Genomic DNA, 9,642 nt, shown 5'->3' on the forward strand with positions numbered 1-9,642 from the left:
TTACATGGTGAAGCAGTGTTTGCCCTTGATGGCTTTGTAGTACTTGGGGAAGAAACTGGTATGTGATTGAGAACATCCTTCTGAACAGTGTGGTATCCTCTACTAAATCCTTTTCTTACTGAGTTGTGCTTAGTGCAGGAATCTCAGCTGCACCTGGAGGACTGGGCCTCATACTTAGTTTTTGGACAGAAGTGCGCCTCTGTCTGCTCATCTTCTGCGGGGACTGGACAACTAACTCTCAACTCTTCATTACCCTTTTCTTTGTAGATGCCTTTAGCAACATCAGACATCCTATTCTCCAAAACAAGTTCACCTGGCATTCTTGATGAACTTCCAGGTAAAGGAGGAAAATTTAAGGCTAGGAAGTCAAACTTTGGTGTTGGAGGCTTTGCTTCAGCTGTTGAAGGATGGGGTCTTGGGATCCTGTCATCTTCTCGTCATCTTCGACCTCTAAACAGAGTTCTCCTGCCCCTACCATAGTCCCCATTCTGTTCCATCTGCGGAGTGGGAGTCTCCTTTGTAAGGAAAGTTTGCTCCTAATGCCCCGCTACTGTAGAGTTCTGCCATTCTGTTGGAAAGTTCCTTGAACTAGATCTGTTCAACTGTCCGTCTCCCAATGACACAGAGCCCTCTGTTGAGTGTTCTGAACCACTGGATGACCTAAAATGAGGCTTTACACGATTTGAGCAGAATGGTTGACCCATATTCATAGCAGCAACATTTGTTTTATAAGATCCTGGTGAATTAAATCCATTCATAAAACTACCATTGGGAAAGGGAGCCAGTGGTGTTTCAAAGTAAGGTGCAGGATTTGGAGACCAAGACTGAAGCACAAAACTGTAGACTGAGTGCTGACGATGAGGATTATGTACAGGCTGCATAAAGACTGGTGAGGCATACTGTGACTGAGTGTGAATGGGCTCACTATACAAACCAGAATCCATTAATCCATAACCATTCTTTTTTTTTTTGTAGAGATAGAGTCTCACTTTATGGCCCTCGTTAGAGTGCCGTGGCGTCACACAGCTCACAGCAACCTCCAACTCCTGGGCTTAAGCGATTCTCTTGCCTCAGCCTCCCGAGTAGCTGGGACTACAGGCGCCCACCACAACGCCCAGCTATTTTTTTTGGTTGCAGTTCAGCCAAGGCCGGGCTTGAACCCACCACCCTCGGTATATGGGGCCGGCGCCTTACCGACTGAGCCACAGGCGCCGCCCTCCATAACCATTCTTAGCAAAAAATGTATTGATGGCTTTTATCCTTGCCATGATTGGCTTGCCCTGAAATGCTTTAACTTCTCCTAAGTATTTAAAAGCCTGCTGTGCATCTGTGTCATACTGGAAAGCGATATACCAGTTGCTATTGTGTGCAAACTCACAGCTTATCATTTTGGGGCAGTTTTCATTTTAAACAAAGCTTTCACTTCCTCTCTTGGTGTTTCAGGAATCTCTCTAAGAATCGCAATACAACGCTTGTGACTTGGTCTCACTTTCTCATCAACTCGTACCATGGGAGAAGATCTCAATACTTTAAGAATTAGATCAGGGTCTGTGGTCAGCTTTTTTATTTCTTCCATGTTGGCAACTGTCCAAATTGGGATGAACTGATCACTATCCATTTAAGATATCAAGCAAAGGTCCTTTGACAAATGTTCTTGTGAGAAACAAAATTCTAATTGTTTCTTTAGACATTCTTTTAGGTCGTCTGTAGAAATTGCTGACTTGCTTTCTCCAGAAACATCAGATATTTGGTAACCCAAATCTTCTGGTCCTAAAATCATTCCATCAGTTGACTCTTCAATGCCTGTAGTATTTCTTGTGCTTTTCACAAGATGGAGAATACATCGCTTCATATTCCTTGCAGGTATCTTCTGATGGCTCTGATTTACCCTCAGGATGAGACCCTGATATAGCTGATGTTTCATGCCGAGAGCTTTCAGTTCCATGAGTTACTGGGGTGGCATCGTACTTCCAGTAGGAATTTTTCGCCATACTTTGGCATTAGGATTTATACCAGTTCCTTTAGATGTTACCTCCACGAAAAGCAACATGTCTTCCTCTGCCCGCCGCTGCAACTCCAACTGGTTCACAGGCCCAAGCCCCAATTGCTAGGATAAGGACCCTCGCCTTGCCCCTCCACCTGGCTGTGGACCTGGCTCCTCCCCTGCCATCAGCCGTCCTGATTTTCTCCTTTTGTCTTTTCATTTTAATAGTATCTTTCATAGAGCAAAAGTTTATCATTTTGATGACGTCCAATGAACAAATATTTTATTTTGTCAATTGTGGGTTTGGTGTCATATCTAAGAACTCTTTGCTAAAACTAAGGTCACAATTGTGTCCTGTGTTTTATTCTAAAAGTTTTAATTTTACATTTTGCTTTAGAGCTATGATTTTTTTTTTTTCTGAGACTGAGTCTAACTTTGTTGCCCCCAGTAGAGTGCTCAGGCATCACAGCTCACAGCAACCGCAAACTCTTTAGCCTCAAGCGATTCTCTTGTCTCAGCCTCCCACGTAGCTGGGACTACAGGCACCTACCACAATGCCAGCTATTTTTAGAGAGGAGGTCTCACTCTGGCTCAGGCTGTTCTTGAACTAGTGAGCTCAGGCAATCCACTTGCCTTGGCCTCCAGGAGTGCTAGGATTGCAGGTGTGAGCCACCGTGCCTGGCCTTATTTTTAACTTTTTGATGTGATTTTTTTTTTTCATGTAAGCCAGGAGGTTAGGTCAAAGTTCATTTGTTTTTGCACATGAATATCCAGTGTTTCAGCACTATTTGTTGTAAAGGTTATCCTTACTCTATTGAGGATTACCAGTATGAGCCACTCTGCCTGGCCAGTAGGGACAGTTTTAATTCTTCTTTTTCAATCTGTATGCTCTTTATTTCTTTTCTTGCCTTATTGCCCATGCTTGGTCTTCCAGTATAATGTTGAATAGATGTATTGAGAGTGAAGTGAACTTCCTTACCTCATCTCTGAAAGTAAGTATGATGTTAGCTCTGGGATTTTTGTAATTACCCATTATCAGGTTGAGGAAGTACCCTTTTATACTTATTTAGATGAGAAGTTCTAATCCAGAATGGCTATTGAATCTTTTCAAGTGCTTTTCTGCATACATTGTTATGATCATATCAATATAATGAGCAAGATATGTGATCATATGCTTTTTCTCTTGTTAGCTGTTAGTAAGATAGATTGCATTGATTAATTTTCAAATATTAAACCAGCCATATATTGCTGGGATAAAACTCGGTTGTGATTTATTATTATTTTTTATGTTGATGCATTTAATTTGCCTTTTTAAAAAAATTGCCTTCTTTTGGAAGATTATTTTGTCGAGGTACAGAAAGACTACTGATATGTGTAGACATTTGTTTGTGTATTATCCTAGTGGTTTTGGTGTAAAGGTAATGCTGGTCTCATAAAACAGTTTTGGAAGTAGTTATATTTACTCTTCTGTTTTCTGGAAGAGATTGTGTGGAATTTGTGGGGTTTCTTTCCTTTTCCTTTTGGTAAAATTTTCTGGAGAAATTATCTGGGCCTGGAGATCTCTTCTTGGAAAGTTTTTAATGGCAAATTCAATCTTTAATAGTTTGGGACTAATCAAGTTATCTATTTTACCTTGGGTGAGTTTTGGTAGTTCGTGTGTTTTGTTTTGTTTTTTGAGAAACTTGTCCATTTCATCTAAATTGTCAAATTTATGACTATAGAGTTGTTAATAGTATTCCCTTATTGTCCATTTCTGCGATTTGCAGTGATCTAATGTATTTCATTCCCAATATTAACAACTTATGTCTCCTTGCTTCTTTTCTTTTTCTTCCTTCTTTCTTTCTTTCCTTCTCTCTTCGTCCTCTCCTTCCTTCCTTCACTAGAGGTTTAGGGATTTTATCTATCTTTTCAAAGAACCAAGTTTTGGTTTAATTGATTTTTTTATTTCCTGTTTTATTGATTTCTGCTCTTTCCTTTGTCATTTCTTTTCTTGGGCTTGCTTTGAGTTTATTTTACTCTTCTTTTTGTACTTTCTTAAAATGGACTCTCAGGTTATTGATTTGAGAATTTTCTTCTTTTCTAATGCAATCATTTAATGTTATAAATTCCTCCTTCATAGTACTTTGGCTGCATCTCATAAATTTTTCTATGCTGTATTTTAATTTTTATGCATATTAAAATATTTTCTAATTTCCCTGAGACTTCCTCATTCACCCAGAATTATTAAGATGTATTTTTCTTATTTTTTTCATTCTATTATTGACATCTATTTAAATTCCATTATCAGAGAATTTGTTTTATATAAATTTAATTTTTAAACATTTATAAGTTTGTTTTATGACTGAGGATATGGTTTATCTTTTCTATGTGTATTTGAAAAGAAAGTGTATTATTTAGTTGTGGATGGAATGTTTTATTGATTTTCATTGGTTAATTGTGTTGTTTAATCCTTTTACATCCTTGCTGATTTTCTCTTTACTTGTTCTGCCCATTATTGAAAGGGAAACATTGACATTTCTAGCTGCAATGATGGATTTGTCGACTTTTCCTTAGGTTCGGTCAGTTTTTGCTTCTTGTATTTAAGGTTCTTTTTTTAGATATAAATGCATTTAAAATGGTGTCACCTTAAGTTACACCATTATGTAATGTACCTCTTCATCCATGGTAAAATTTCCTTCCTTTCAAGTATGCTTTGTCTGATATTAAAATAGCCATTTCAGCTTTATTTTGATTAGTATTTACATAGCATATCTTTCCCCCTTTTTTTAGCTTATAAGCTACTTATATTAAAGTATATACTCATGTCTTTTAAAAACCTATTCTGACAGTCTTTGCCTTTTAGTTGGTGTGATTAGACATTCATATTTATAGTAATTGTTGATGTGTTTGAATTTAGGTCTATCATTTTATTAATTATTTCTGTTTGCTCTGTATATTTTTTATTTCTTATTTTTCCCTTTCCTGACTTCTTTTGGGTTATTTAAATATAGTTTGGTATTCAGTTTTAATTATTTTTTTTGTGTGTGTGAGATAGAGCCTCAAGCTGTCACCCTGGGTAGAGTGCTGTGGCATCATAGTTCACAGCAACCTCCAACTCCTGGGCTCAAGCGATTCTCCTGCCTCTACCTCCCAAGTAGCTGGGACTACAGGTGCCTGCCACAACACCATTCTATTTTTTGGTTGCAGCTGTCATTGTTGTTTGGCAGGCCTGGGCTGGATTCGAGCCCGCCAGCTCAGATGTATGTGGCTGGCACCTTAGCTGCTTGAGCCACAAGGGCTGAGCCACAATTATAATTTGTTATTTGATTAGTTTATTGTTATGTCTTAATATATCTTTTTTTAGTGGTTGCTCTAAGAATTAGTAAAAAGTATACTAAACTTTTTAGTTTCTGCTTGGAATTAATATTTTACCACTTCTAGTGAAATGTAGGAATCTTACCACAATATAGATCCCTATTATCTTCTCTATGTTATAGGTGTCATGTACTGTATTACATCTACATACATTGAGAGCCCCATTAGAATCTAAAACTGTTCAAAAACAAAGCTAATTTAAAAAACACATTAGATAATATTATAATTTTTGCTTTCAATAGTAATACATATTTTAAAGGACCTTGGAGGGAAAAAAATAGTTTACCCAGATATTTGTCATTTCTGTTGCTCTTCCTTCATTCCTGAGGTTTCAAGATTTTCCCTTTCCTCTGAAGAACTTCCTCTAGCATTTCTTCTAGTGCAGTTTTGCTGTAAATGAGTTTGGTTAGTTTTTCTTCATCTCAACTTAACTTTATTTCATCTTCATTCCTGAAGGATATTTTCACTAGATGTAGAATTCTGGATTCTTTTCTTTTAGTACTTAAAAAGTGTTTACTTCATTCTGGTTTTGATGGTTTCCAATGATGAATCCCTAGTCATTCCAATAATTTTTACCCTGTACATGATGTGTCATTTTTCTCTAACTGCTGTCAAGGCATTTTTCTTTATCTTTAGTTTTCAGTAGTTTGATTACAATGTGTCTGGGTATAGATTTCTTTGAGATTCTCTTAATTGGACTTTTCTGAGCTTCTTGAACCTGTAAGTTTATTTGTATTTCCAAGCTCAGAAATTTTGAATTATAATTTCTTTGAATATCTTTTGTACCACATGTTTCTCCTCTACAGAGACTCTGTTCATTTTTTTCCCAATCCATTCCCCCGTTGTTTGTGTTGAATAATTTTTTAAAGCCTATTTTCAAACTAAAAAGCTTCTGCACTGCCAAGAATATAGTAAGTAAAGCAAGTATACAACCCTCAGAATGGGAGGCAACTTTTGCAGGTTATATTTCTGACAAAGATCTAATAACCATACTCCACAGAGAACTCAAACTTATTAATAAGAAAAGAACAAATGATCCTATTTAATTGTGGACAAGAGACATGAACAGAAGCTTCTCTGAAGAAGACAGGCGCACAGTCTACAGACACATGAAAAAATGCTCATCATCTTTAATCATCAGAGAAGCAAACCACAACCACTTTGAGATATCATCTAATTCCAGTAAGAGTAGTCCGCATCACAAAATCCCAAAACTACAGATGTTGGCGTGGATGTGGAGAAAAGGGAACACTTCTGCACTGCTGGTGGAAATGCAAGCTAATACGTTCCTTTTGGAAAGAAGTTTGGAGAACACTCAGAGATCTAAATGTAGACCTGCCATTTGATCCTACAATTCCTCTACTAGGTGTATATCCAAAAGACCAAAAATCACTTGGCAACAAAGATATTTGCACCAGATTGTTCATTGCAGCTCAATTCATAATTGCTAAGTCATGGAAGAAGCCCAAGTGCCCATCAACCCATGAATTATGGTATATATACATATACCATAATTTATTAATTCCATAGTATACCATGGAATACTATGCAGCATTAAAAAAGATGGCGGCTTTACCTCTTTTATGTTTATACAATGGAGCTGAAAAATATTCTTCTTAGTAAAGTATCTCAGGAATGGAAAAAAAATATCCAATGTACTCAGTACTACTATGAAACTAATTTATAATCACTCACACTTTCATATGAAAAATGAATCACAACTATAGCCCAGGATGAAGGAGGGACAGGGAGGGAACCAGGAAGGGAGGAGGTGGTTCAATAGAGGGAGGGTTAATGGTAGGACCACACCTATGGAGCATATTGTAAGGATACAAGTCAAATTTGTCAAGGATAGAACACAAATGTCTTAACACTGTGATTAAGTAAACGAGGTGAAAGCTATGTTAATTAGTAGGATGTATGCACTCCAATCTGTACAAATAATCAACACATTGAATCCCACAAAGACATAAATGTATTCATGATCTACGTATATATGACTTAATTTTTAAAAAGCCCATTTTCAAGTCTACTGGTTCTTTGTTTTGTCATATATTTTACGATTGAATTTGTTAGTGGGTTTTAAATTTTTATAATTGTATCTTTTAGTTCTAAAATATTTAGTTCTTTTTTGTATCTTTTATTTTTTCAAGCTTTCTATTCATCCGTTCTTTAAAAAAAAAATCTTCCCTTAAAGACATATTAAATAGGCGCTTTTAAATTTTATTTTATTTCATTTTATTATTTTTTATTGTTAAATCATAGCTGTGTACATTAGTGCAATCAAGGGCTACAATGTGCTGGTCTCATATACAATCTGAAATATTCTCATCAAACTGTTCAATGTAGTCTTAATGGCATTTTCTTAGTTATTGTATGTAGACATTTGTATTCTGCATTTAGTAAGTTTTGCCTGTACCCATTCTAAGATGCACTGTAGGTGTGGCCCCACCCATTACCCCCCCACACCCTAACCTCCCCCTTCCCTTCCCCTTCCTTGGCCCTTTCCCCATAATCTTGTGCTATAGTTGGGTTATAGCGTTCATGTGAAAGCTATAAATTAGCTTCATAGTAGGTCTGAGTACATTGGATACTTTTTCTTCCAATCCTGAGATACTTTGCTAAGAAGAAAATGTTCCAGCTCCGTCCATGTAAACATGAAAGAGGTAAAGTCCCCATCTTTCTTTAAGGCTGCATAATATTCCATGGTATAGAACGCCATCTTCCAGTAATTCACCAAAATGACAAACACAAAGGGAAAGAGGAGAGGCACCCGATACATGTTCTCTAGGCCTTTTAGAAAACATGGAGTTGTTCCTTTGGCCACATATATGCGAATCTACAAGAAAGGTGATATTGTAGACATCAAGGGAATGGGTACTGTTCAAAAAGGCATGCCACACAAATGTTACCATGGCAAAACTGGAAGAGTTTACAATGTTACCCAGCATGCTGTTGGCATTGTTGTAAACAAACAAGTTAAGGGCAAGATCCTCGCGAAGAGGATTAATGTTCATACTGAGCATATTAAGCACTCTAAGAGCCGAGATAGCTTCCTGAACTGTGTGAAGGAAAATGATCAGAAAAAGAAGGAAGCCAAAGAGAAAGGTACCTGGGTTCAACTGAAGTGCCAGCCTGCGCCACCCAGAGAAGCCCACTTTGTGAGAACTAACGGAAAGGAGCCTGAGCTACTGGAACCCATTCCCTATGAATTCATGGCATAATAAGCATATAACATAGCACAAAGGAGTACTAGTGAACCCACGTTTTTAGGAGCAAGAACCTGTTTATTCCCCATGAGCTCATGGCATAATATGTGTACAGCAGGGGTACACAAGATAACCAATAGTCCCCATGTAACAGTGATACAAGGTGCTGGGACCTATTTCCCACGAATTCAAAAGTTAATCAACACTTTGTCACATTAAATGGCAAGGTGCCTCCCTGAGCTGCTGGAACCTCTTCCCCTATGAATTCATGGCATGGTACATACAAATAATAGCATAAAAATGTTTCTTATTCATTCACTACAAGTGTGGGTTTTTTTTCCCCCCAAAGAAGTATTAAAGCAAATTTTAATGTGTCCTAAAAAAAAAAAAAATTCCATGGTATACATGTACCACAATTTGCTAGTCCATTCGTGGGTTGATGGGCACTTGGGCTTCTTCCATGACTTAGCAATTGTGAATTGGGCTGCAATAAACATTCTGGTACAGATGTCTTTGTTATATTGTGATTTTTGGTCTTCTGGATATAAACCTAGTAAAGGAATTATAGGATCGAATGGCAGGTCTATTTTTAGGTCCCTAAGTATTCTCCAAACATCCTTCCAGAAGGAACGTATTAGTGAGCATTCCCACCAGCAATGTAGAAGTGTGCCCTTTCCTCCACATCCACGCCAACATCTCTGGTTTTGGAATTTTGTTATGTGGACTACTCTTACTGGGGTTAGGTGATATCTAAAAGTAGTTTTGATTTTCGTTTCTCTGATGATTAAGGATGATGAGCTTTTTTTCATGTGTTTGTAGATCGTGTGTCTATCTTCTTTAGAGAAGTTTCTCTTCAAGTCTCTAGCCCACCCTGAGATGGGATCACTTGTTCTTTTCTTGCTAATACATTTGAGTTCTCTGTGGATTCTGGTTATTAAACCTTTATCGGAGGTATAACCTGCAAATATTTTCTCCCATTCTGAGGGCTGTCTGCTTGCTTTACTTACTATGTTCTTGGCTGTGCAGAAGGTTTTTAGTTTGATCAAGTCCTAGTAATGTATTTTTTTTTTTTTTTTTTTTTTTTTTTAGTGTGGA

The 9,642-nt window shown here is 37.3% G+C and overlaps 1 pseudogene; it reads right to left on the bottom strand.

Moving 5' to 3' along the window:
* Positions 1–2,050, bottom strand: LOC128562106 (la-related protein 4-like; annotated as a pseudogene).
* Positions 2,051–9,642: the final 7,592 nt, after the last annotated feature.

Source organism: Nycticebus coucang, chromosome 12 (assembly GCF_027406575.1).
Source record: "Nycticebus coucang isolate mNycCou1 chromosome 12, mNycCou1.pri, whole genome shotgun sequence".
Lineage (NCBI taxonomy): Eukaryota > Metazoa > Chordata > Mammalia > Primates > Lorisidae > Nycticebus > Nycticebus coucang.